At 45.5% G+C, this 27,709-nt stretch overlaps 1 protein-coding gene across 3 annotated transcripts in view; it reads right to left on the bottom strand.

Moving 5' to 3' along the window:
• TAFA4 (TAFA chemokine like family member 4) overlaps nt 1–27,709 on the bottom strand; it is a 170,938-nt gene that overhangs the window by 120,876 nt on the left and 22,353 nt on the right. Inside the window, exon 1 of one of the 3 annotated variants that reach the window (XM_080673459.1) lies at nt 17,162–17,244. The exons of the other annotated variants lie outside the window; for them this stretch is intronic. The gene's annotated coding sequence lies outside the window, so the exon portion shown is untranslated. Of the gene's footprint in view, nt 1–17,161; nt 17,245–27,709 lie in introns of those variants that run through there. 3 annotated transcript variants of the gene reach the window in all.

The following is a 27,709-nucleotide window of genomic DNA, read 5'->3' as shown; positions in this document are numbered from 1 at the left end:
ACTCCAGGGACACCCAGAGCAACTCCACAGCTTGTGGTCCAAGGGAACTGCCCAGGTCTGGGCTGAACAAATGTGAGCGGTAATGGCAATTCAGCCATAAATCTCTCAAGGCCCAATTATCCTTACTGCAGAGGCTTTCTTTCTTTTCATTAGACCAGGTTTTAATTGGAAATTTTCCTCTCATTTCTCATTACTCAAATAATCAAAACACAGTGTTCAAGGATTTTATTTAACATAATAAATAGCCAACATATTTTGGAGGCTTCCCACAGGTTGCCAAGCACTTGAACTTTCATCTAAAAAGTTTTTATGTGATGACTTAATTCCACATAAAGAATATTCAAAAGTCAGGGGGATGCAAGTAAAGCAAAGGAAATAGAATCACTAGTATTGCGGTAACTATGTATAGTCCCAGTTGGGGTACTGGAAATATTGAGGAGAACACTATGCAAAGTATATGACTGTCTAAACTGTACACCAAAACTAACACAAAATAAAATTGAAAGAGAAAAGAATATTCATAAAAAATAAAGTAAGTTGTGCATAAAAATCAATAACAGTACATTTACTGCTTTCATCATTTCACTTGCATAACCAGAATTCAGACAAACCTCTGGAGGGAGGGATGATATTGTTATTTCTCTTGTACCGTAACCTCCGGCATTATGCACACCATGGGAGTAAACGTGTTTGTTAAGTAGTCTCTAGTTTCACTCCCATTTACCACAATGCTCCCCAAGTTCCTCCCCTGTGAGCTAACATGGCTCAGCTAAATGCCCACCTTCCAGCTGTAACTCTCAGAGCATTTTAGGAAAAATACAGTGTGACTCAGCTATAAATGACATACAGCTCATGGACATACATACACAGTCAATTCAGCTGCAGTAGGATTAAATAAGAAGACAATGCCCATTGCAGATAATATTAGCCATTTTAATCCATTAATGGGATAAATGACTCTTAAGAGCTTAATTTAAACCTTTATTAAATTTTCAACTTAAAATCATATTTTGTTTGACAACAGTGCCCTCCTGTGGCAAAAAAAAAAATAGTATTTTGACAGTATTAACATTACAATGTTTTTTGTTGTTGTTGTTTAAATCTTTATTGTTCAGATTATTAGAGATGTTCCTCTTCCCACCCACCCCCCAGCTCCCCTCCACCTGGTTTCCACCCCACTCCGGGCCTCCCCCCCACCCCGCATTGACCTTGTCCATAGGTTTAAGCTCTTGGTCCAATCTCTTCCTGCACCCTCCATCCCTTCCCCTCCCAACCCCGGAGAATTGTCAGTCCACTCCCTTTCCATGCCCCTGATTCTATTCACCAGTCTGTTCTGTTCATCAGGTTTTTTATTCATTTGATTTTTAGGTTCACTTGTTGATATATATGTATTTGTTGTCACTTTGTTGTTCATAATTTTTTATCTTTACCTTTTTCTTCTTCCCCTTCTTAGAGAATACCCTTTAGCATTTCATATAATACTGGTTTGGTGGTAATGAACTCCTTTAGCTTTTTCTTGTCTGTGAAGCTCTTTATCTGACCCTCAGTTCTGAATGATAGCTTTGATGGGTAGTGTAATCTTGGTTGTAGGTTCTTGCTATTCATCACTTTGTATATTTCTTGCCACTCCTTTCTGGCCTGCATAGTTTCTGTTGAGAAATCAGATGACAGTCATATGGGTGCTCCCTTGTAGGTAACTAACTGTTTTTCTCTTGCTGGCTTTAAGATTCTCTCTTTGTCTTTTGCCCTTGGCATTTTAATTATGATGTGTCTTGGTGTGGTCCTCTTTGGATTCCTCTTGTTTGGGGTTCTCTGTGCTTCCTGGACTTGTAAGTCTACTTCTTTCACCAAGTAGGGGAACTTTTATGTCATTATTTCTTCAAATAGGTTTTCAGTATCTTGCTCTCTCTCTTCTGGCACCCTCATAATTTGGATGTTGGTACGCTTGAAGTTGTCCCAGAGGCTCCTTACACTATCTTCATATTTTTGGATTCTTTTTTCTTTTTGCTTTTCCGGTTGGGTGTTTTTTGCTTCTTCGTATTTCAAATCTTTGACTTGATTCTTGGGATCCTCTAGTCTGCTGTTGAATCTTTGTATATTATTCTTTATTTCAGTCAGTGTATGCTTAATTTCTGATTGGTCCTTTTTCATATCCTTAAGGGTCTCACTAAATTTCTCGGAGGTTTCTAGACGATTCTTGAGTAACCTTATAACCGTGGTTTTGAATTCTATATCCAGTATTTTGCTTTCATCCATTTCTTTCATTTGTGACTTGTTTCTTTGTCTCCATATTTTGGCTGCTTCCCTGTGTTTGTTTCTATGTACTGGGTAGCTGCTGAGTCTCCTTGAGTTGATAGAGTGGCCTTGTGTGGTAGGTGTCCTATATGGCCCAGTGGCTCAGCCTCCCCAGTCACCTGAGGTGGACGCTCTTGGTGCACCCCTTTGTGGGCTGCTTGCACAGTCTTGTTGTAGTTAACCCTTGAATGCTGTTGGTATCACTGGGAGGAATTGACCTCCAGGCCAATTGGCTGTGATGACCAGTTATGTTTAGAGAGAGATCTGTTGCACAGGAGACACCCTTATGGGGCAGACCTTGTTTCAGTGGGGCTTTGGTGCTGACTGAGTCTGCCCCATGAGTGTGTCTCTTATGGATGTGAAGAGTTGTAGTCTGGTATAGTCTCACACTGACCACTGGGTACACTGATTCTTGGATCTCCAAGGAGATACAAGGTCAGCCACTGTCTGGGGCTGCCCAGCAGGAGCTACAGAGACATCTGCAGATTCCTCCTCTTTGTATGGGGTTTGAAAGTGCCCAGACGAGGCCCAGCTGTGAAGCAAGGCAGGCTGCTGCTGCCGGGCCTTCGGCCTTCTTTTGGAAGCTCTGGTGCTCTCTGACCCAGCTGCAGTTTGACAGATTTTAGGCAGAAAAAGGACAGGCCATTCACATGCAAAAGCGATGCACACAGCTTGGGTGGGGTTGTAAAATGTGGTGGGGCGGGGGGGGCCTCTGGGAATCACCAGGGCGGAGCAAACACCAATGGCTGCCAGTTAGCCCTGCATCGGAGAGGTCCCCCGGTCTCCACGTTCCGCACCCCCATGCAGGAACAATGATCACTGCAAGCACCTCTGAGAGAAAGCCACCCTCACGTTCCTGTCCCAATGCCAGACAGTCCAGTTTCTCCCCATATGGGTCTGGGTCCCCCAGAATCTCAACCCGGAACTGGAGTTCAGAGCAAGCGGAGCTTGTATCTCCCTCCTGATTAAAAGAGCAGCACATTCAGGTGTCAGCACTTTCCGCACCTCCACACCTCTTACCAGTCTCAATGCGCTTTCTCCACCTCTCTAGTTGTGGAACTTCCACTCAACCAGCTTCCCTGTGGTTCTGGGTGGTAGTTGTTCTGCCTTTTAGTTGTAATTTTGATGTGGTTATGAGAGGCAGCAAGTATAGGTGTTTACCTATGCTGCCATCTTGGTTCTCTCCACAATGTTTTTATTATAAGTATGTTTTAATTTTTTAATAAAGCCATATTTATAAATAGAATAAAAATATAACTATCCTTAAATAAACATAAGATACTATATAATTAACAATATCACACTAAATGGCATTTAAATTTTTAAAATATACTCATAGCTTCTAAATGAAATGGTAATTGTTTATATGAATACTATACACAATAAACACAAGAGCATAACATTATTCCGTACTTGTTGGCTTTCCCTGTTACTTCTGTAGCAGAAGTCCATGCTACAATCTAGCAACGCTCCCCAGGCGATTTAAAGATGCTCAGAATACTCAGCCTGTATATACTGAAAGCATTCGGGCACTGGCTTTATACCAGGACATGTTGGGGAGAATCAATACAACCAATTTATATCTATCGAGAAGTGACAATCTAACTGGAAGAGACAAACATACATGGAACAACAAAGAAAGTCAGTCAATAAGATTTGGCACTGCCTTTTGGAATAATAAAAATAAAGACCTTTAACCATGTCAAGGAGAGTAAGATTTGCAAGGACCACTGTAACCCTGGAGAACTTCCTGGCAGAGACAACTCAGAAGAGTGAAACAAGCAAAGGGGTGTTTGGGGAAAGGAGTAAAGGTGCTTTGGGATTTTTTTCTTTTGTTTTTGTTCACTGGATTCATGGTTTGCTGTCGAAGGGCAAAGAGCTGTATGTGTGTGGGTTTGCTTCGTTTGTTCTGATTTGATTTAGTGGAGGAGGTGGAAGAGATACTGAAGGAACCCACAATAAACTTGGAGAAAGGCAGGAGGGAGAGGACAGAAGTAGGGGGGCTGCCCACACGTGGGAGTCACACAGAAGAGCCGAGCACAATCTTCCACGTTCTGTCTCCATGTTCAACTGGTCACCACTGCACCTTTCCCTCAACAACTATCCTTTTTTAATTAATCTTTATTATTGAAAGTATAACATATGTCCCCTTTCCTCCATTGACCTATTCTAGCTCACCCCCGACCCTGGCCCAGACCTTCTCCACCCTATGTGTCCATAGGTTATGCATATATGCATACAAGTTCTTTGGTTGATCTCTTCCCACCCACCCACCTTCTACGTTCCCTCTGAGATTCCCCACTCTGTTCCATGCTTCCATTGTCTCTGGATCCACTCCATTCATCAGTTTATTTTGCTCATTAGATTCCACATATGAGTAAGATCATGTGATACTTATCTTTCTCTGACTGGCTTATTTCACTTAGCACAATATTCTCCAGGTCCCACCATGCTGTCTCAAAGTGTAAGAGATCCTTCTTTTTACTGCTGCGTAGTATTCCATAGTGTAAATTACTACAGCTTTTTTATCCACTCATCTGCTGCTGGGCACTTGGGCTGTTTCCAGATCTTAGCTATTGTAAATTGTGCTGTTATGAACATAGGGGTGTATACATTCTTTCTGATTGGTGTTTTGGGAATCTAAGAATATATTCCAAGAAGCGGGATCACTGGGTCAAATGGTAGTTCCATATTTAATTTTTTTTTAGGAAACCCCATTCTGTTTTCCTTAATGGCTGCACCAGTCTGCATTCCCACCAGCAGTGCACGAGGATTCCCTTTTTTCCACATCCTCACCAGCACTTGTCATTTGTTGATTTGATGATGATAGCCATTTGGACAGGTGTGAGATTTTAACAACTTTTTAATTTGCATCTCTCTGATCAGTGACTTTGAGCATTTCTTCCTATGCCTCTTGGCCATCTGTGTGTTCCCTTTGGAGAAATGTCTATTTAGGGCCTTTACCCATTTTTAATTGGATTGTTTGTCTTCCTTTTATTAAGTTGTAAGATTTCCATAATGTTTTTTGGATATGAACCCTTTATCAGATGTATCATTGCCAAATATGTTCTCCCATACAGTGGGCCCCCTTTTCATTTTGTTGATGGTTTCTTTGCTATAAAGAAACTTTTTATTTTGATGTAGTCCCATTTGTTTATTTTCTCCTTAGTTTCCCTTGCCCTAGGAGATGCATCCAGAAACATATTGCTACAAGAGATGTCTCAGATTTTGTGGCTATGGTTTTTTTCTAGGATTTATATGGTTTCATGAGATACATTTAAGTCTTTTATCTATTTTGAGTTTATTGTTGTGTATGGTGTAAGTTGATGGTCTAGTTCAGGGGTGGGCAAACTTTTTGACTCGAGGGCCACAATGGGTTCTTAAACTGGACCGGAGGGCTGGAACAAAAGCATGGATGGAATGTTTGTGTAAACTAAGATAAATTCAAAGTAAAGGAGTGGAGGGGAGAGCAAGAGAACCGGATAGAACAGCCGGATCTGGCCCACGGACCATAGTTTGCCCAAGGCTGGTCTAGTTTCATTTTTGTGCATGTATCTGTCCAATTTCCTAACATCTTTTATTGAAGAGACTGTCTTGGCTCCTTTTCAAATATTAATTGAGCATAATGGCTTGGTTCAATTTATAGGGTCTCTGTTCTGTTCTATTGACCTATATGCCTGTTCTTATGTCAGTATTGGGTAGTTTTGAGTACAATGACTTTGTAGTATAACTTGAAATCTAGTATTGTGACCCTCCAACTTTGTACTTGTTTCTCAAGATTCCTGCAGCTATTCTCGGTCTCTTTTAGTTCCATATAAATTTTTGGAGTATTTTTTCTAGACCTATAAAATATGCTGTTGGTATTTTAGAAGGGATTACATTAAATCTATAGATTCCTTTGGGTAGTATGGAGATTTTAATGATGTTAATTCTACCAGTCCATGAACACAGTATAGTATTCCTCTATCTCTTATTTCAATGTTCTATGGTTTTATGAGTACAAGTCTTTTACCTCCTTGGTTAAGTTTATACTAAGTATCTTAAATTATTTGTTGCATTGGTAAATGGGACTGTTTGTTTAGTTTCTCTTTCTGAGAATTCATTATTGGTGTATGAAAATGCCATCAATTTCTGGGTGTTAATTTTGTATCCTGCTACATTGCCAAAATATTTATTAAATCTAGTAGATTTTTGGTGGAGTCTTTAGGCTTTTCTATGTACATTTTCATGTCATCTGTGAATAATGAGAGTTTTACTTCCACGTTTCCAATTTGGATATCTTTTATTTCTTCTTCTTATCTGATCATTGTGGCTGGGCCTTCCAATACTATGTTGAATAAGAGTGGTGAAAGCTGACATCCCTGTCTTGTTCCTGTTCTTAGGGGAAATGCTTTTAATTTTTGACCATTGAGTATGATGTTGGCTGCAGGTTTGTCATATATGGCCTTGATTATGTTGAGATATGATCCCTCTATTCCCATTTTGCTGAGAGTTTTTATCAAAAATGGGTGAATTTTATCTAATGCTTCTTCTGTGTGTGTTGATACTAGTGGCCCGGTGCACAAAATTCGTGCATGGGGAGGGGGGTTGTCCTCAGCCTGGCCTGCACCCTCTCCAATCTGGGACCCCTCGAAAGATGTCCTAGTGCTGGTTTATAGGAATTGGGCCTAAACTGGCAGTCAGACATCCCTCTCACAATCCAGGACTGCTGGCTCCTAACTGCTCACCTGCCTGCCTGCCTGATTGCCCCTAACCACTCTGCCTTCCAGCCTGCTCACCCCGAACTGCCCCCTACCACCGGCCTGCTTACCCCCAAATGCCCCCCGTGTCAGTGTGCTTGCCCCCAACTGGCCCCCCCTGCTGGCCTGCTTGCCCCCAACTGGCCCCCCTGCTGGCCTGTTCACCCCCACCTTCACTCCCTACTGGCCTGCTCGCCCTCAACTGCCCCCCTACTGGCCTGCTCACTCCAAACTTCCCCCCCCCTCCACTGTCCTGATCACCCCCAACTGACCTCCACTGACAGCCTGCTCGCCCTCAACTGGCCCCCCTGCTGGTCTGCTCACCCCCAACTGCCTCCCCACCATCCTGATCACCCTAACAGCCCCCCCACTGGCCTGATCACCCACAACTGCCGTCCCATCCTGGCCTGATCACCCACAACTGCCCTCCCCTCTTAGCCTCTAACCACCTCTACCTCAGCCCTGCCACCATGGCTTGGTCCAGAAGAACGTCCAGAAGGTCTCCTGGAAGGTCTCCCAGTCTAATTAGCATATTCCCCTTTTATTACTATAGATAGAGGCCTGGTGCACGGGTGAAGGCCAGCCAGCTGGTTTGCCCTGAAGGGTGTCCCGGATCAGGGTGGGGGTTCCCTTGGGGCATGGGAAGGCCTGGGCGAGGGGCCTGTGATGGTTTGCAGGCCAGCCACACCCCCATGGAGTAAGAGTCCCTGCTGGGGGGCATGGCCAGCCTGGGTGAGGGGATGAAGGCTGTTTTCAAGCTGGCCACACCCTCTTCAGGGTGGGGGTTCCCACTGGGGTGCCTGGCCAGCCTGGGTGAGGGGCTGATGGCTGTTTTCAGGATGGCCATGCCCCCCAGCGGGGACCCTCACCCCATGGGGGCATGGCCAGCCTAGGTAAGGGGCTGAGGGCCATTTTCAGGCTGGCCACAGCCCCTTTAGGGTGAGGGGTCCTGCTGGGGTGTCTTGCCAGCCTGAGTGAGGAGCTGAGGGCCATTTTCAGGGTGGGCATGCCCCCCAGTGACCCAGGCCCCCAGCCATTCCTTCAGCATCAGCCAGGGCGGGCTGAAAGCTTGGCTTCCTCCATCTCCGGGGGCAACCCAAGCCACCTGCTTGCTCCAGCTCCATGGCTACTGCCATCTTTGTTGGATTAATTTGCATACTCGATCCTGATTGGCTGGTGGGTGTAGCGGAGGTACAGTCAATTTGCATGTTTCTCTTTTATTAGTGTAGATGATCATGTGATTTTTGTCTTTCAATTTGTTTATGTGATATATTACGTTTATGGATTTGTGAATATTGTACCAGCCTTGCATCCCTGAAATAAATCCCACTTGGTCATGGTGTATGGTCTTTTTAATATATTGCTGGATTCAATTTACTAATATTTTATTGAGGATTTTAGCATCTATGTTCATCCGAAATACTGACCTGTAATTCTCTTTCTTTGTTGTGTCTTTATCTGGTTTTGGAATTAGGATAATCTGGCCTCTTAAAAAGAGCTTGAAAGTGGCCCTTCCTCTTGGATTATTTGGAGTAGTTTGAGGAATATAGGTGTTAGTTCTTCTGTGAATGTTTGAAAAAGTCCCCTGTGATGCCATCCAGACCAGGGCTTTTGTTTGCTGGGAATTGTTTTATTACTGCCTCTATTTCATCAGTTGTTATTGGCCTATTCAGGTTTTCTGTTTCTTCCTGATTCAGTTTTGGGAGATAGTGTTTTTCTACAAATTTGTTGATTTCATCCACATTGTCCAGCTTGTCGGCATATAGTTGTTCATATTATTTTCTTACAATCCTTTGTACTTCTGTGGTGTTAGGGGTTACTTTTCCACTTTTATTTCTGATTTTATTTATTTGGGTCCTCTCTCTTTATTTCTTGAGTAATCTGGATAATGGTTCAACAATCTTGTTTATCTTTTCAAAGAAGCAACTCTTGGTTTCACTGATTTTTTTGTACTGTTTTTTCTTTCAGTCTCTATGTGATTTACTTCTGCTCTAATCTTTATTATTTCTTCCCTTTCTACTTACTCTGGGCAACTCTGGGGTTGTTCTCTTTCTAATTCTTGAAGTCGAAGGGTTAAATAATTTATTATGTTTTGTTGTTGTTGTTTTTTGAGGTAGACCTGTAGTACTATGAACTTTCCGCTCAGAACTGCATTTAATGTGTCCCAGAGGTTTGGGGTTGTTGTGTCTTCATTTTCATTTGTTTCCAGAAAGAGTTTTATTTCTTTCTTGGTCTCATTGGTAACCTATTAATTGTTTAATAACATGCTATATAGCCTCCATATGTTTTAATGTTGTTTTTACCATAATTTATTTTTAATTTTATTGTGATCTGAGAAAATGCTTGATATGATTTCAATCTTCTTGAACTTGTAGAAACTTGTTTTGTACCCTAGTATGTGGTCTATCTTTGAGAATATTCCATGTGCACTTGAGAAGAATATATATGTGCAGCTTTGGGGTGAAATCTATAATAATCCTATCTAATAAAAGAGTAATATGCAAATTAACCATCACTTCGTTACGGCCACAAGCCACACCCACCAGCCAATCAGGAGCGAGTATGCAAATTAACCCAACCAAGATGGCCACAGCCAAGGAGAGAGCAGGAGGGAGGCTTGGGTTTCCCTGGCGATGGAGGAAGTCAAGCTTTCCGCACACCCTGGCCGGCCCAGGCCTCCACTCCAGGCTACAAAGTTTCAATTATAGAAGATACATAAATCCCAACAGAAATGGCTGCCACCACGGAGCAAGCAGAAGGCTTGGCTCCACTCAAGGCTACAAAGTTTCAATTGTAGAAGATAAATAAATCCCAGATACCAGGGCCTCCGCTTGGGTCGCCGGAGGGCGTGGCTGGCCTGCAAACCACCACAGGCCTCTCGCCCAGGCTGCCCCATGCCCCAAGGGAACCCCCACCCTGATCCGGGACACCCTTCAGGGCAAACCAGCTGGCCCCCACCCATGCACCAGGCCTCTATCCTATCTAATAAAAGAATAATATGCAGATTGACCATCACTCCAACACACAAGATGGCTGCCCCCATGTGGTCAAAGATCCTGCCCCCATGTGGACACAAGATGGCCACCACAAGATGGCCAGCAGGGGAGGGCAGTTGGGAGGGACCAGGCCTCCAAGGGAGGGCAGTGTGGGCAATTATGCCAGCAGGGGAGGGCAGTTGGGAGGGACCAGGCCTGCAAGGGAGGGCAGTTGGGGGCAATCAAGTCTGCAGGGGAGGGCAGTTAGGGGTAACCAGGCCGGCAGAGGAGGGAAGTTGGGGGCGACCGGGCCTGCAGGGAAGGGCAGTTGGGGTTGACCCAGGCCTGCAGGGGAGAGCAGTTGGAGGGGGACCAGGCCTGCAGGGGAGGGCAGTTAGGGGTGACCAGGCCTGCAGGGGAGGGCAGTTAGGGGTGACCAGGCCTGCAGGGAAGGACAGTTAGGGGCAAACGGGCTGGCAGGGGAGCAGTTAGCCATCAATCAGGCTGGCAGGGGAGTGGTTAAGGGGTGATCAGGCTGGCAGGCAGAAGCGGTTAGGGGCAATCAGGAAGGCAGGCAGGCGAGCAGTTGGGAGCCAGCAGTCCTGGATTGTGAGTGCGATGTCCGACTGCCCGTTTAGGCCCAATCCTACCGGGATCAGGCCTAAACGGGCAGTCGGACATCCCTCGAGGGGTCCCAGATTGGAGAGGGTGCAGGCTGGGCCAGGCCCCCCCACCCCCACCCCGTGCACGAATTTCATGCACCGGGCCTCTAGTAAAAGCGAAATATGCTAATTAGACCAGACGTCCTTCTGGATGACCTTCTGGACGACCTTCAAGATGAAGCTGGGGATGCAAGGGAAGTCTAGGTCCCGAGTGCCTGCCGTCAACCAGAGGGAAGCCTGGGTTCCAGGTGACTACCGGTGACCAGAGGGAAGCCCAGGTCCCTGGGTACCAGAGGGAAGCACAGGTCTCAGGTGTCAGAGGAAAGCTGGTGCCAGCAGCTGGGGGACGGAAGGCCTACTCTTGCATGAATTTCGTGTATCAGGCCTCTAGAGTTCCAAAAATGTCAATTAAACCCATCTGATCCACTGTGTAATTTAGCGTCACTGTTTCCTTGTTAATTTTCTGTCTGTAAGATCTATCCAGTGAAGTCAGCAAGGTGTTAAAATCCCCTACTATGACTGTATTGCTGTTGATCTCTCCCTTAAAGTCCTCCAGAAGATTTTTATATATGTAGGTGCTCCTATGTAGGATGCATATATGTTTACCAGAGTTATAGGCTCTTGTTGGATCGATCCCTTTAGTTTTATATAGTGGCCTTTATTGTTTCTTGTGATGGATTGCATTTGAAGTCTATTTTGTCATATATGAGTATTGCTACTACAGCTTTTATTTGTTTCCATATGCATGGAAAATTTTTTCCCATCCCTTCACTCTCACTCTGTGTGTGTCTTTTGTTCTAAGATGGGTCTCTTGTAGACAGCATATAATTAGGTCATGTTTTTTTATCCATTCAGCTAATCTATGCCTTTTTATTGGAGAATTTAGTCCATTTACATTTAAGGTTATTATTCATAGGTACTTATTTATTGCCATTTTAATTCTGTATGCATACATTTCTATCACTCTCTATTTCTTCTCATTACAACAGTCCCTTTAGCATTTTTTGCAGTGCTGGTTTGGTGGTAATAAACTCCTTTAACCTTTTTTTGTCTGGAAGCTCTTTATTTCACCATTTCTTTTGAATGATAGCCTTACTGAGTATAGTAATCTTGGTTTCACATCCTTACTTTTCATTACCTTGAATGCTTCATGCCATTTCCTTCTGACCTGTAGAGTTTCTGATGAAATATCAGATGACAGCCTTATGGGAGCTCCTTTGTAGGCAACAATTTGCTTTTTTTCTTGCTGCCTTTAAGATGCTCTCTTTGACTTTAATTTTTGGCATTTTAATTATTATGTGTCTCAGTGTGGGCCTGTTTGGGCTCTTCTTCCTTGGGACTCTGCAGCATGAGGAAATGACTCAGCACTGGAAAATAGGAGAATTGGCCTTTGAATTCCAACCCCGGAGCCCCTAATCCTGGACTCTCCAAACACAGCTCCAGTCCACTCCTGGACTTGTGTGAGTTTTTCCTTCACCAGGTTAGGGAAATTTTCTGCCATTATTTCTTCAAACACATTCTCTATCCCTTATTCACTTTCTTCTCCTTCTGGCACTCCTATAATGCAAATATTGTTAAGTTCCATATTGTTCCACAGCTCCCCTAAGCTGTCCTCCTGATTTTTTTATATTGTTTTTTTTTTCTTCTCTGATTGAGAACCCCATCTTCTTTTGTTAATATATTTTTATTGATTTTAGAGAGGAAGGGAGAGGGAAAGACATAGAAACATCAATTATAAGAGTGAATCATTGATCAGCTGCCTCCTGCATGCCCCACAGTGGGGATCGAGCCTGCAGCCCAGGCAATTGCCCTGACTTGGAATTGAACCGTGACCTCCTGATTAATAGGTCAATGCTCAACCATTAAGCCACACCATCCAGGCTCTATCCTGTCTTCTAATCCACTGATCCAATCCTCAGCTTCACCTATTCTGCTGTGTATTCCTTCGAATGTGTTCTTTATTAGTGCTATGTCATTCCTTATTTCTGACTGGTCTATTTTCAGAGTTAATATATCTTTTTTCATGCTATAAGAGCATCTTTGCAATCATTATTCTGAATTCTATATCTGATAAATTTCTTATCTCCACTTCGTTTAGCTCTTCTTCTGGAGAATGCTCTTGTTCTTTCATTTGGAGTTGTATTGTTGTTGGGGTTTTTTTGTGTGTGTGGTTTTTTTTCTTCCATTTGGGCTACCTGTTTTGGTTTGTGTCTATGTATTGGGTAGATCTGTCACGCCTCCCAATCTCTAGTACAAGACAATGTCAGACGCTATTTGTGATTGACCCTGAGTACCCTGTTTGGAGCTATCAGCAATACACAGCTTGTGGCTCCCTCTACTGGGGCTGGGTGTCTTTGTAAAGGACCAAGATGTGCACCAAGTTCTGTTTTTCCTAGCTCTGGGCCCAGAAGGAAATCAGGCAAAGACTCAAAGCTTCCAGACACCCATCACTACCTGTACTTGATTTGCCTCAGGCTATTGGCCACAGGGTGGAGCAACTGCCTTCCTCCCAGGCAAAAAGCACATGGAGAGCAAAGGTCCACAGGAGAAAGATGTCCTCTGCAGCATAAGGAAATGACTCAGCACAGGAAAACAGGGGACTTGGCCTCTGAATTCCAACCCCAGAGCCCCTAACCCTGGACTCTCCAAACACAGCTCCAGTCCACTCTGAACTCCCTCTGCCAGAGCCCAAGGTGAGTGGCTATACACTAAATTCTGTGAGTTGGGCCTTTAAGAGGGTGCCTGCATTCCCAGCCATCTCTGGCTGGCAGATAGCAACCCTGCTGCTTTGCACAGCCAGATGTTGTGTGGGCCTGTTTCTCAGTTCTGGTGCTCTGAGCTAGGGAGCCCAGCTTGGGGTTTAGTCCTCAGAGTTCTTAGTGGAAACCCCCCAAAGCTGAGATATCCCTCCAGACATTCTGCTGCTGTATGTGGGTGCCTAGCGAGCCCTTTCACATCTCTAAACTTCCTACCAGTCTCTATGAGGTCTCCACTTCTCGTTCTTGGTTATCAGGGTTGTCTACAGCTAGTCTTCAATTGATTTTTAAGGATGGTTTTTCTATATTTTAGTTATATTTCCAGTTTTGTCCTGGGAGAATGACAGTGTGGCTTCCACTTACTCTGCTGGCATTTTTTAAGCCTCAGCAACTATCCTTTATCAACTCTTCTGCATCAGGCCCTGTGTTGGGTGCTGGGCATGGACAAACAATGGACAAGGTCCCAGATATCCTGGGGCTTACATTCTAGCACGGGGAGACAAACAAGAAAATATACATGAATAAGAAAACTACAGGATGAGGTTGCATTACTGAGAAAACAATAGTAGTAGCTCCCCTTAACTGCAGGAAATATGTTCCAAGACCCCCAATGAATGCCTAAAACCGTGGATAGTACTGAACCATATATATACTGTGTTTTTCCTTATACATACAAGCATTTTTTTTAATCTTTATTGTTGAGAGTATTACAGGTGTCGCTGTTTACCCCCCTGCCCCAGGCCTGTACAATGCTATTGTCTGCACCATAAGTAATGCATATATGCATATAAGATCTTTGGTTAATCTCTTCCCACCCCGCCTACTCTCTTCCCTCTGAGATTCATCAGTCTGGTTCTATTTTATTCATCAGTTTATTCTGTTCATTAGATTCCTTGTTCATTTATTTTGATTTTTAGATTCAATTGTCAATAGATGTGTATTCATTTCTGCTTTATTGTTCATATTTTTTATTTCTTCTTCTCCTCTTCCTTCTCCTCTTCTTTCTCCTCCTCCTCCTCCTCCTCCTCCTCCTCCTCCTCCTCCTCCTCCTCTTTCTTCATCTGCTTCTTAAAGAATACCCTTATTAAAGAATATTCTTCTTAAAAAATACCCTTTTCTTGTCTGTGAAGCTCTTTACCTGACCCTCATATCTAAATGATAGCATTGCTGGGTAAAGTAATCTTGGTTGGAGGTTCTTGCTATTAATCACTTTGAATATTTCTTGCCATCTCTCTGGCCTACAAAGTTTCTTTTGAGAAATCAGCTGACAATCATATGGGTGTTCCATTGTAAGTAACTAACTGTGTTTCCCCTGCTGCTTTTAAGATTCTCTCTATGTCTTTAACCCTTGGCATTTTAATTATGACATGTCTAGGTGTGGGCCTTTTTTGATTCCTCATGTTTGGGGCTCTCTCTGCTTTCTGGTCTTTAAGTCTATTTCTTTCACCAGGTAGGGGAAGTTTTCTGTCATTATTTCTTCAAATAGGTTTTCAATATCTTGCTCTCTGTCTTCCCCTTCTGGCACCCCCATAATGCGAATATTGGTATGATTGAAGTTGTCCCAGAGGCTCCTTAACTCTCTTCATATTTTTGGATTCTTTTTTCTTTTTAGTCTTCTGATTGGGTGTTTTTGCTTTCTCATATTCCAAATCATTGATTTTACACTCAGAGCCCCTTTGCCCCTCCTACTAGTCTCAATGTGATTTCTTATTTACTTCTCTAGTTGTAGGACTTTCATTCAGCCACCTTTCGGGCTGTTCTGAATGATGGTTGGTCTGTATTTTAGTTGTAATTTTGAAGTGGTTGTGGGAGGCAGAGAGTACCAGTGTTAACCTACGCCACTGTCTTGGTTCTCCCTCTGTGTATTGTTTCTATGTACATGCCTTTTCATTTAAAGGAATCATATCCCTCTTTGGCATATCCAAATTGTCAGCATCGCTACTCTTACACTTTGAGGCTGTTGTGAAGTACTAGTAAAATAAAGATGACTTGAACACAAGCACTACAATATCTTGACAGCCATCTGAAAACCAAGATGGCTACTAAGTGACTAGTGCCAGCTAAGAAGCATATACAGCATGGATACATGGGACGAAGGAATGATTCGCGTCATGGGCAGAATGGAGCAGGAAAGCACAAGATTTCATCACACCACTCAGAACAGCATGCAATTTAAAATTTAGGAATTGTTTATTTCTGGAATTTCTATTTCACATTTTCACACTATATTTGACTGTGGACAACTGAAACTATGGAAAGCAAACTGCAGATAAGGGGACACTACCATATAATCACTTCCAAAGTATTTGCAGTAACTGGTGCCAGAGGGAACCAAAACAATGAAATTCCAATATTACCCAGCTCTTTCTTTTTTCCAGTCCTTTATAACCTTCCTGCCACAGGGCCTTTGCACATGCCATTCCTATTGTTCAGAGGCACACACATTCTTCTGATCCTCCACCCAATAATTCTGGCTCAATCTTCATATCTCAAGACAACTATCAGCTCTTCAAAGACGCTCTCTTAACTACTAAGTAAAATCTCTAAGTTTTAGTATTTTTCTCTTGATTTTTCACAATTGCATTGTTTCACATGTGTGGGTCTTCCCCATAAGACCTGAAGCTCCATAAGGGTGAGGATCAGGTGTCTTCTCTTAGCACCTCATTTCATCTGTAGCCCTTAGCACAGAGCCTGCATGTATCAAGCATTCAATAGATAGTTATTGAATCAATGAACGACTCTGGGGTGCCAGGAAGGACTTTGCAAATGGCACCTCTGCTAATATGAGCAGCTATCATGAGGGCCAGCAGCACCCTCCAGCACCTCCAGAGTCCATGCACATGTCTGGCTCTGGACCGCATCACAGAGTTCATCCTGCCCACCTGCTCTAAGGCAGCTGCAGTCACTACGCATTCACAGAGGAGGAAGCGTGGATGCAGGGAAGTGATGCGACTCGCCCGTGTGGCAGAGCGAACATGGACCCAGGCTCCAGGTTTGCCCCCCTAACCACTGCACGGCACCGCCTCTCCTCAGCTGAACATGGGCATTCACCCGCCCTCTCTTTTACCCCCACCACTTTATTTCAGACAATGCCTGCACCATTCACTTGGTGTATGCAAACTCTAGTTATACTCTTGTCTTTGGGGCTTTCTCTTCTAGGATATTTACCTCGTGTGCACATATATTTGTATATGGAAATGAGAACCTTACTGGGCCCAAACACCTGATGTCAAAACAAAAAGCAGGCTTGTTCTTGTCACATTATGCAAAGGAGTCATCCACAAACAGACCCTACTCGAGAAACCCAGCAAACCAAGTCAGTAAAATCACTTTGCAAAGTACTTGCAATCTAATAAGTAATTTCAGACATCATTGCTTCTCCCAATCAATGGTCATTTCTATAAGAGATGAAAGAACAACAACAAAAAAAAAGCAGAGGCAGGACTCCTGAGAGACAACATCCCAGCATCCTCACCCCATCTGTAACATTTATCTGGTATGTGGTAAGGGCAAGCACGGTGCTAGCAGCGCTTCCTCCAACCAACATTGGCCGAGCATCTCTCATGAAGCAAATGCTCGAGCAGAGGGTCCCCCCACCTGTAACAAGACCGCCAGCACCCCCGTAACAACTGCCACCCTGAGAACAGATTCCAAATCTGGGCTTCCTGGACACGTACACTCAGGAGTCCCTGCACTGGGATGAGAACAAAACTGGCATATTTATTTTCACTGACCTCCATTAGAAACGTATCCTTTCCTTCCATGGTAAGTGTCAGTGACAAACCACAGGCTGTTCTGGAGTTCCTGTGACTTGGTCAAAATTAGAAACCACTGGTATTTTCCGGTCACAGTACTGTTTGTGATACTTCAGCCTCACAGTGATTCCATTCATGGATCTGCTGTTCAGTGTGTCAATATAGAAACACAGGTTCTACGCTGCAAATTGTCTTAGTGTTCTGACCACTCCATTTCAGTAGCTGGCTTCCTTTTTCATCCTCTACACTTACTCTTGGGTGTAGCAAAACATTATTCTGAGACAAGACCCACTAGCTCCACCTAAGGCATGGGGCCATGGCACAGAAGAGGTTAAAGGAGCCACATGCTAGGAGCTGGCCTTCATGTGCACTGTCACGCCAGCCTTCTCCCTCTGCCCCTCCCACCCTGTGTAAGCCGGACCATTGGTTCATCAGTTCTGCTGGTTCTGACACAGGCAGTTTGGAAGAGAACTGACAGATGATGTGATGACTTCGGTGTGAGGTATAGACCAATCACAAAAGCACCAGAAAACAGCTGCAGAACAATTTTGGAATGCTAAAGAAAAACCAAACAAAACACAGGTTTCCCTATACCAGTGGTCGGCAAACTGCGGCTCGGCTCGCGAGCCACGGTTTGCCGCTCTGCTGACTAACGAGTTTGCCAACCACTGCCCTATACGGAAAGCACCATTGCTTCCAGTCCTTCTCACAGCCACTACCTATAACGTATTCCGACTTGCAAGCAAGGAGATGGCCTCATTGCCCCATAGAAAGTCTACTTCAAAGCCAGCACCTCTGCGAGTTCCTGCAATCTGAGAGCCAGGGCTGAGAATGCCCTCAGCCCAGGAAAGCAACAGCAAGACAGATTGCGCAATCATGTCTGCAAGAGAGAGGCCGGAGGCTGAGGCCAGCAATGGCTCAGCAAGAAAAGGGACCTGCCTTTCAAAGATCCTTAGGATAACAGGGGTCAGAAGTTCAGGGCAAGAGTCCCTGGTCATCCCAAAAAAGATAGAATACATAAGCAGGAAACGGTTAATAAAGAGGTTCATAAAGGGCTCCCAAGTCATACCACACACGTCCATGCAGGCTCTGACGAAGGGCAGGCAACAACCAGTGAAGTGGTCGCCATGACCGAGGCTCCTGGGTGGGTCCTCCTGCAGCACAGCCAGAGACCAGGATGTCGGGGTGCCTGACCGAGGTCTCTGCCGTGAGCCACAGCCGAGGGGGCCATGGGACTCCACCAGGGCCTCCCAAGAAACATAGAGAGGGGCTCACAGAATTGTCCACTGAAGGGAAGGCGGGGAAAGCATGTGCTCATCAGTTTCCAGCAAAGACAAGAAGCCCAGGTCCTCTGGGCTGCCCTTGCTCTACACCACGGCGCCAGGGGCAGAACTGGGCAGCTGGAGCTGCTGCCTCATGCTGGACCCCCAGCCTCCCCGCCCCCCCCCACCCCCAAGTTAACCCTGGGACTTATTCAGAATGGTCCTTGCAGCTGTGGGAGACTGAGAGACATGACTCGAAGTGCCACAGGCACCTGCTACCCAGGGCAAACAAAATATGTGAACTTTTCTGGAGTGGCTTGCCCTGAGTTTTAAAATTCACTCACTCACCAACTATTCCTGAGCCCCAGCTCTGTGCTCGGCGCTAGGACACAGCGATGGACAGGACAGCAAGGTCCCTCCCTGCCCACCTGCACCTGACGGCAGCCAGCTGACAAATGCGTATTCGAGATACTGAAAAAAAGAACTAACAGGAGAAAGAGGGATGCGGAAAGGGAAGAGGGAGAGGGGATGACTTAGCAAGGGGCATCGGGAAGTATTGCTTTAAATCGGCCCCTGAATGGTGAGAAGGGGCCTGCTGTGGGACATGTGAGGAAGAGCTGTTAAAGAGGGAACACATTTGCAATGGCCCTGAGGGGCCAAGAAGCCAGCTGGCAGTGCCGCACCCCTGGGGCCGGGGGGGTTGCGGTGGGGGGAACATTCGGTAGAACCAGAGCTGCCATCAGCAGGGAGTAAGCGGAATATGGGGTTTGTTTCCAGATGGGGACGGGTCTGTACAATGCATAGGGCCCTCTCTTCAAGCCAACTTCTAACTAAGCCAAAGGATTTCTTTCCTTTTTTCTCACCACATTTTCATCCACAGATCATTGAACTTGGAAGTTAACAGTGTTAACCAAAGTAAAAACCCCCAACTGCCTGCAGTCCCAGGGCATTTTGAAAAGGACAAAACAAAAGTAAACCACAGTGTCATCCCATGTCGGAGGAAGAGCTGACGAGGGGCAAGTGGCACAGGCACATGAGAAGTGAGATGTTCTGTGTGCACAGCAGGCCAGGTATGATATAGGGCGCAGGCTCCATGCTCCGCCAAAAACCAGTGTCCTTCCTCAAAACGCCAGGGAGTGCTGCAGCTCCGTTCCTTTCTCGTGTCCTGGACGATGATACATTGATTGGCGTAAGAGAAAAGCCGGTATTGATTTCACATGTCCCTCCCTGGGCATTAGAATTGAAGATCTTGCCAGCTGACTGCCCTTTAATTTCAATTATCTGGGGCCTTTAGCCTGGAGAGACTCAGTATGCAAATAATCATCATTGCTATTAGAGAGCTTTTATTTAGCATCAACTATGCTGAACACTTGTTACATGAATTAACTCATACAAGTCTTGCAACAGCCTTCTGAGGCAGGAACCTCTTAGTGGGAATTCAGACACAGCAAGGTTAACAATTTGGCCACGGCCATAAAGCCAAAAAGCAGGGAAGCTGGGGTTTGAACCAGCAAGGGCCAGATTCCAGAGTCCTCTTCACCACAAGCTCCAGGGCTCTGTCAAATCCGTGGCCCAGCTGACTCCCGGCCACGGTGCCTGCAGAGAGGCCCCCGAATCTTGTTCAGAACCCTCTGCCATTTGAAAACCCATTCCCACGGTGTGTTCCACCGACCGTAAAAGGGTCTCGATAAAGCTGTTTTAGCGAAGAGAAGAGGCAAGGGAGAGAAGGTTTCGAGAAACTGATCCTCCTCTAAGACCCAAAGTTGTCAAAGAAACCAACGCGCACCCTCCGAGCAGAAGGTGGAGGCCAAGATATGCACCAAGCGCAGCTCTCAGCACAGCGGCTTCCTCTCCAGCGGCTTCCTCTCCAGCGGCTCCTTCACAGCCGGCTTTGCAGAATGGACGCCTGGATCCTCAAATGCAGAGCCTTCAGCATGACATGAGTGTCAGGAAGGCAAGGGCTAGAATGAGCTGAGCCCAGCAGAAACCTGCAGAACTACAAAAGGCTATTATTGTTGTGCTCAGGGCAAGGAGAACAAGAAGACAAAGGTCTCCTGCGCAGAGAGGGTGCTGTGATGGAGCGGTGACAGCAAGCGGATTACTCAGCCCCCGCTGTGCCCCTGTTCTGTCTGAGGGATGAGACACTTCCAGGAAGGGTCAGGGAGCCACTGCGGCAGGAATTGAGATCCCCAATCCGTGCTCAGCTGCCAGGGCACTTGCCTCGAAATGAGTCCAAGGCTCCCGCCGGATGAGTTTAGCCCCTGCTACTGATGGCACGAGGTGAGGTGGCAAGAACGTTAGCAAACTCTGAAAAATCCTGGAGAAGGGATGAAAATAGAGGTTTTGCCCATCAGAAATCCATAGGAACTGCCAAGCTTGCACAGGGGAAAAAATCTTAGACTGTCATTATGAACATGGGGGCAGCAGTGATTACTCGGAATCAGTACAAAGTCACCAAGAATAATTCATAGCAGGCAATGCTCATTCCCTTTCTTCAGGCTCACTGATGTGGGCCATTATGATCATAAAATCTGAAATTTAGCAAGATATTCTCAATTTTTCACATTCTGATGCAAAAATAAAAAGAAATATCAGCTAGCCATAATGAAAATAAGTAGGCTGAAATACCCAGGACAAGTTTTCCTTCCAAAGTGCTAATTAATTTTAGCTAAGTCCATTTAGAGTGTAAGCCTCCAGTGGTAGGCACCAGGCTCTGCCCAGAGCCCCGCCTGTTCATCTTCTTATCAATAACTTGGATGCTGATGTTGCCAGCATTCCACTCAAATTTGGGGATGACCTGAAGCTAGAAAGAAAAACAATTTTGACATGTCAGAAGCAAAATTGAAAAAGTTCCAATAAAGGGACCAAATCCACCAAAAGGTAACAAAATGAATTCTCTGGTGGTAAATGCAAAATATTAAGCTTTGGTCTATAAACAAAAGTGGGAGAGTGGAGGTTTGAGGAGACACTGCTCTCTGGCAGCACACGGAGAAAAACATGCTTGTAAACATCTTAACTATCTTTGAATTTAAAAGAAGGAATACAATATGGCTGCTCAAAAGGTTACTTTGACTTTATGTTTTATTAATGAAAGTATATTACTTAGTACTAGAAGGGATTGTTCAGTTATGCTCTGAAACAGTTCCACTAGAATGAAGGCTATTACATTGTTCAGTTCAATTTAATGATGACATGGACACACCAGGGTTCGCTCAGCATCTGTGACTAGGATGCTGGCCCAGCCCTGACCCACAGTCCCCAGGCCCTCCCACCCACACATGCCTGCTGAGCTTCTCATACATGACTCATATGGCTGAGGAACTACATTTCTAGATTTATTTAATTCTAATCAATTTAAACTTCTGTGGCTACTTCTGGCTACTGCACTAGGCAGCACATGCCAAATAGTGGAAGTAACTGGGAGGATAGCAGCCTGAAGAGAAGACTGGCATGGCTGTTGGCCACATGCAGACCTTCATCCTTGTGGTGGCAGTGCTGTGAGCTCTGGGGGGAGTGCTGGCTCTCAGCAGAGCTGGCCCAGTCCCTAGAGGTCACCTGCATTCCCTGCCACACCTGTTTCCTCAGCATGCCCACTCAAGTCTCCAAGCCTTTAAGAAGAGCCCCTAGCCCTACCCAGTTTGGCTCAGTGGATAGAGCGTTGGCCCGAGGACTGACAGGTCCTGGGCTCGATTCTGGTCAAGGGCACATGCCTCAGCTTCAGGGTCCATCCTGGCCCTGGTCAGGGCATGTGAGAAGGCAACCAATCAATGTGTCTCTCTCACATCAATGTTTCTCTCTCTCTCTCCCCCTCCCTTCCACTCTCTCTAAAAGCCAATGGAAAAATATCCTCAGGTGAAGATTAACAAACAAACCAAAAAACACCAAAAAAAAAGAAGAGCCCTAGAGCAGTGGTCAGCAAACTCATTAGTCAACAGAGCCAAATATCAATAGTACAATGATTGAAATTTCTTTTGAGAGCCAAATTTTTTAAACTTAAACTTCTAACGCTACTTCTTCAAAATAGACTCACCCAGGCCGTGGTATTTTGTGGAAGAGCCACAATCAGGGGCCAAAGAGCCACATGTGGCTCGTGAGCCACGGTTTGCCGACCACTGCCCTAGAGCAAGCAAGCCTGCTAGCAAGTAGTGTTTACATAAGGAAGTGATCACACATGACATGCCACCGCCTTTGCTGTATTCCACTGGTCAGAAGCAGGTCAGAACCCACCCATAATCAGCCCACACTCAAGGGGAGACCATTCCACAGAGGTATGAACTCTAGGAGGGGGGATCATGCAGAGCCACCCTGGTGCCTGTCTGTGACAGTGACCTTAGCAAGTCAGCATACTCCAGCTTCTCTTCTATGAAAACTAGAGGCCCAATGCATGAAATTCATGCAAGAGTAGGCCTTCCTTCCCCAGCTGCCGGCACCAGCTTCCCTCTGGCACCCAGGACCAGGCTTCCCTCTGGCCACCGGCAAGCACCCGGGACCCAGGCTTCCCTCGCAGCTCCAGCTTCGTCCGGAAGGTTGTCCTGAAGGACATCCAGAAGGACATCTGGTCTAATTAGCATATTACACTTTTATTATTATAGATGAGGCCACTGATACTTCAATAGAATCATTAGAGGCACATCTAACATACAAACTCACTTTAGAATTTAACCAGGATCCAGTCTGTCTCCACAATGGCATTTAAACCTCGAAATAACAAATCTAGTAGGGTAGATTTAGGTTAAAGAGGCTTAATATTAAAAGAGAAGCAAGCAACACTTTAAGCCAGAGAAATACTTAAGAATTCTCAACTAGTCATCCACTCTATAGAACCTGGTCAGTTATCAGCAGAATTCATTCAACATTCATTTATTCAACAAATCTGAATGCGGGACTCCTGCATGTAAGCGCTCCTTTGTTCCTTCCTGTGGAGTAGCTCAGTGATGCCCAGGCCCTGGGGATGAGGATTCTTTCACAGGGCTGTGCACACAAATACTTCATGGGATCTTTCAGGGAGCAATTCTGACCATATATGATTTTTCTTTTACACACTAATTCAGCACCAAGTCCTATGTGATCAGAGCTATCATCCCAACCTCAGAGGTTTGTCTTAAAAAGGCATCATTAAAAGGGTGACACATTGCTTAGCACTTATTGATAAACTAGAGGCCCAGTTCACAAATTCATGCACAGGTGGAGTCCCTTGGCCTGGCCAGCGATCGGGGCTGTCTCACCCAATCTTGGGGGAGGGACCGGGGAGGTTGGCCAGCCATGGGAGGTTGGCTGTGGGAGCACACTGACCACCAGGGGGAAGCTCCTAGGTTGAGCATCTGCCCCCTGGTTTTCAGTGCGCATCATAGCGACCAGTCATAATGGTCGCTTGCGCTTTTATATATATAGATATCAACTCTTACTTCCTATTAAATTGCTAAGCATGTAAAAATAATTTGAGGATCGTTTTTGTCTAAAATATTTGTCCATTTTAATTTTGCATTCCCAACAAGAGGGTCAGACACTCTCTTTTTCCTCTGCTGAATTCACATTTCAGTAACTGCAGCCCGAACAGGGTAAGGGTCCTGTTCCCATTCTGAGCAGCTTGCTGCTGAGTGCAGTTGCGGCCGATATTCAAGAGGAGAGCAATTATGCCACACCAATCGATAATGTGAACCGTGAAGATTAATCCCCCATAATCCATTTCTCCCTATAGGAGACTGCATTGGGAGACTTCTCAACTGCTTTCTCCTGTCTCTATCATCTTTTCAAGACAAAACATCAACAATTAAAAGATGCTATCTAATTAGAACCAAGTGTTATTTAAAAGATTTACATTCCCCGTGGACCTTGGTTACAAGGGTAAAGAGAGAGACACTAACAGAGACATTGCATGGTGGGCACTGTGCTGGACAAGGTGCCCATGCTGGCTCACTTATACCCAACAGCCTCCCAGAGGGTGGGTGTGGTCAACCCTGCTCTACAGATGGAGGAACAGAAGCTGGGACAGAGGCTAACTGATTTGCCTAAAGTCACACACACACACACACACACACACACACACACATATGCACATACATACACACACGTGCATACATGAGGACACACATACACATAAAAATGCACACACATGCATACACAGAGGTGCATACACATGCACGTGCATACACACACACATACTCACGCACACACACCACAACCAGAACTGGAAACTAGACCTTCAGAGAGGGATCGCCTAAGTGAGAGCATGTCTCCAGCACAGCAGAATCCCCAAAACTAATTATTAGTTCAACAGATATGTGCTGAACACCACCAGCCACTGCACGGCTTATAAATAAACCAGAAACCAATAAACAGAAGACACGCAAAATACAAGTTCACTTGTAATCCTGGGATAGCAGGTAGGACATAGAGAGGGGAGATTGCTTAATTTACCTCAGTAAACAGAAAAATGCAGCACCGCAAGCCTCCGGTGGAGGGTATGTGTGCTGGGCTGCGGGTCAGCGGGTGGGCTGCCTCTGCTCAGGGCCCTATTAGCAGGAAAGTGCTTGTTACCAGGCAGAGGCTCTGTGCCCAGATTGCCAGTCCACGAGTGCTGTGTGGTCATTCTATTCTCCAAGCCAAGCCTCGGAGGCCCCACCTCCTCTCCTAAGCCCCTTGGATCAATGTTTCATCCACCACATTCGAGCGAGTCGCTGATCCTTCTCTGGTTCTTTGGGTCTGGGCTCAGAGCTTTCCGCACCTCTATCCCATTATTTACCCTGTTGTCTGTTTCCCACTTCCGGTGACATTAAAGAGAAGCCCACTCCTAAAGAGCAGATGAGCCAATTTCCTTGTCTACACCTGCCAGGGCCCCTTTAATCATGAAACGGGGAAAGACCTGCAAACCAAAATCCCCTTCCACCTTCAGCAGCCCCATGGAATCGGGCTTTTTGTTTGCTGGCAGAATCGCACATCAAAAGAAAGAAAGGGGGCAGGGACCTCGTGATGAAGGACACAGCCAGAATGTTTGATGCCTGGCTAACTACTAGCCACTAATTAAATGCAAAACGGTAGCATTAATGCGATGTGGGGTGAGCAACACTATATTGGGTGGTTGGTTTTTTTCTGCACAATGAACACCCCTGGTTTCCCTCCTCACCATCGCTGCATTTTCAAAGCATTTGGGCCCAGCCAGCAAGCAGCATGCCCTAAATCCACTCTTACTTGCGTGCGCGCTCTGCACTCAGAGAGTGGATAACGGGGTCAGCTGGGAACCAGAGGACCCAGGTGCTGCTGGCTCCGGTTCAAGTGCTCTCAGACTCATGGCTGTTCTTTTTAGACCCAGAGATCAAACTCAGCTGTTCTTCTGTTACAGCCTAAAAATTGGGGAGCCCTAAAAATACCTGCTCCAGGCTTCAGGAAGCCACTAGAGATGAACAAAATCAAAGGAAAAGCCTGTGGGTTCTCCTATGTTTTTCTCTGGGTGGATGTTAAACCACTGTGGATCTCACTTTGCGGGTTCCAGGTATTTGCATAGGTCCCTAGTGCAGGAGGCTGCTGGGAAAGATGAGATTGAGAGCCCTTAGAGAAGGAGCCTTGCCCCCAAAATATGTCCCCAGCCAGATTATACTCTTAGAGATCAGCACTTGAGTTATTAAGGAACTGTCTGCCCTAGAGAAATTAACATGGGAAGACTTTCAGGTGCTCAGTGATTTTTCAATTGCCTAATGACACTCATTTTGAGTAAGAACCACCAAAATCCTATAAAATAAAAGCGTAGCATGCAAATTGTCCCCTCAACCAGGAGTTCATCCAGGAGTTCGACCAGGGGGTGGACCGGCCTGGGGAAGGGAAGGAGGCCCCGGCCAGCAGCCAGCAGCTGCTAGGGGCCCCTACCAGTGCATTAATTTTGTGCACTGGGCCTCTAGTAAGTGATAAATGCAATGGCTGCTTGTATCTAATGGCAACTTCCTATACTGAGCACTGTGTGGTATGCTATACAGCATTTCCCGTCTAATGCTTACCTGGCAGTTTCCCGCTTACTGATGAGCACACCTGAAAAAGCTCCCGTTATTGGCCCAGGGTTGCACAGAGAGTGAGGGCTGAAGCCAAGATAAGTGACTCCAGACCCCACTTTCTAAAAGCCACCCAGTTCTGCCTCCTTTTGGTGGCCCAAGGGAGCTGCAAAACAACACTGGCCGGCAGGGACAAGAACAGAGGGCACAGGGTAGCCAGCTAACCTATAACCTAAAAATAGTTTCTACATTTTTAAATGTTTGAGGGAAATCAAAAGGATAGTATTTCTTGATACATGAAAATTATATGAAATTCAAATTTCAATGTCCACAAACCACAGGCCATTGGAGCACACCCTGCACCTTCCTTTATGGGTTGTCTCTGGCTCTTTTCTTGTGGCAGCAGCAGAGGTGAGTAGTTCTAACAGAGACCATGTGGCCCACAAAGCCTAAATTTTTTTTTTTCAAATATATATTTTATTGATTTTTTACAGAGAGGAAGGGAGAGGGATAGAGAGCTAGAAACATCGATGAGAGAGAAACATCGATCAGCTGCCTCCTGCACACCTCCCACTGGGGATGTGCCCGCAACCAAGGTACATACCCTTGACCGGAATCGAACCCGGGACCCTTCAGTCCACAGGCCGACGCTCTATCCACTGAGCCAAACCGGTTTCGGCAAAGCCTAAAATATTTGCCACATGGCCATTTACAGAAAAGTCTGCTGATTAGCTCTAGCAGATAAATCCTGTCTTGTCATAAAGTCACCTTACTCTCCTAATCCTCTCTGAGAGGCTGTTCTCAAATACCCACCATGATTAGCCCCTTAGCTGTAAATTCTGCCTTTACAAAGCACACAGCATGTGTACAAGTTCTGCACACTGACCCACTGGCAACTCAGCCTGATCAGGAGGTCCTTGCCACAGAAGACAACACAATCATGAACCATCATGAGTTAGTTCCTGTATCACATGGTAAAATTGTCCTTTTTTTTTCTGGAATGTTTATTCTGAACTTAAGTTAGGCCTTGCTTACAATCAACCAATTGTAGAATCCTCCTCTATTTTCAACCCACTGTTACCCTGGAGTCGGGGCTCCCAGGAGTCTACCCCATTGGCCAAGATGGCACCAGGGAGTTTCTTATACTGAGCAGCCAAAAGCTAGAAAATGAATGGACAGGACCCGGGTGCACCAAAAGCTAGCAAGGTGCCTGAGCACACTGGAAGCTAACAAGATAATTGGGTAGAAAATAAGCCCCCTCACTCAATCCCTATAAGAACCCAGGT

Source organism: Plecotus auritus (assembly GCF_963455305.1).
Source record: "Plecotus auritus genome assembly, chromosome: 6".
In the NCBI taxonomy this organism is placed as follows: Eukaryota; Metazoa; Chordata; class Mammalia; order Chiroptera; family Vespertilionidae; genus Plecotus; species Plecotus auritus.
The sequence above is the reverse complement of the archived record's forward strand: the minus strand, read 5'-3'. Positions and strand labels throughout refer to the sequence as shown.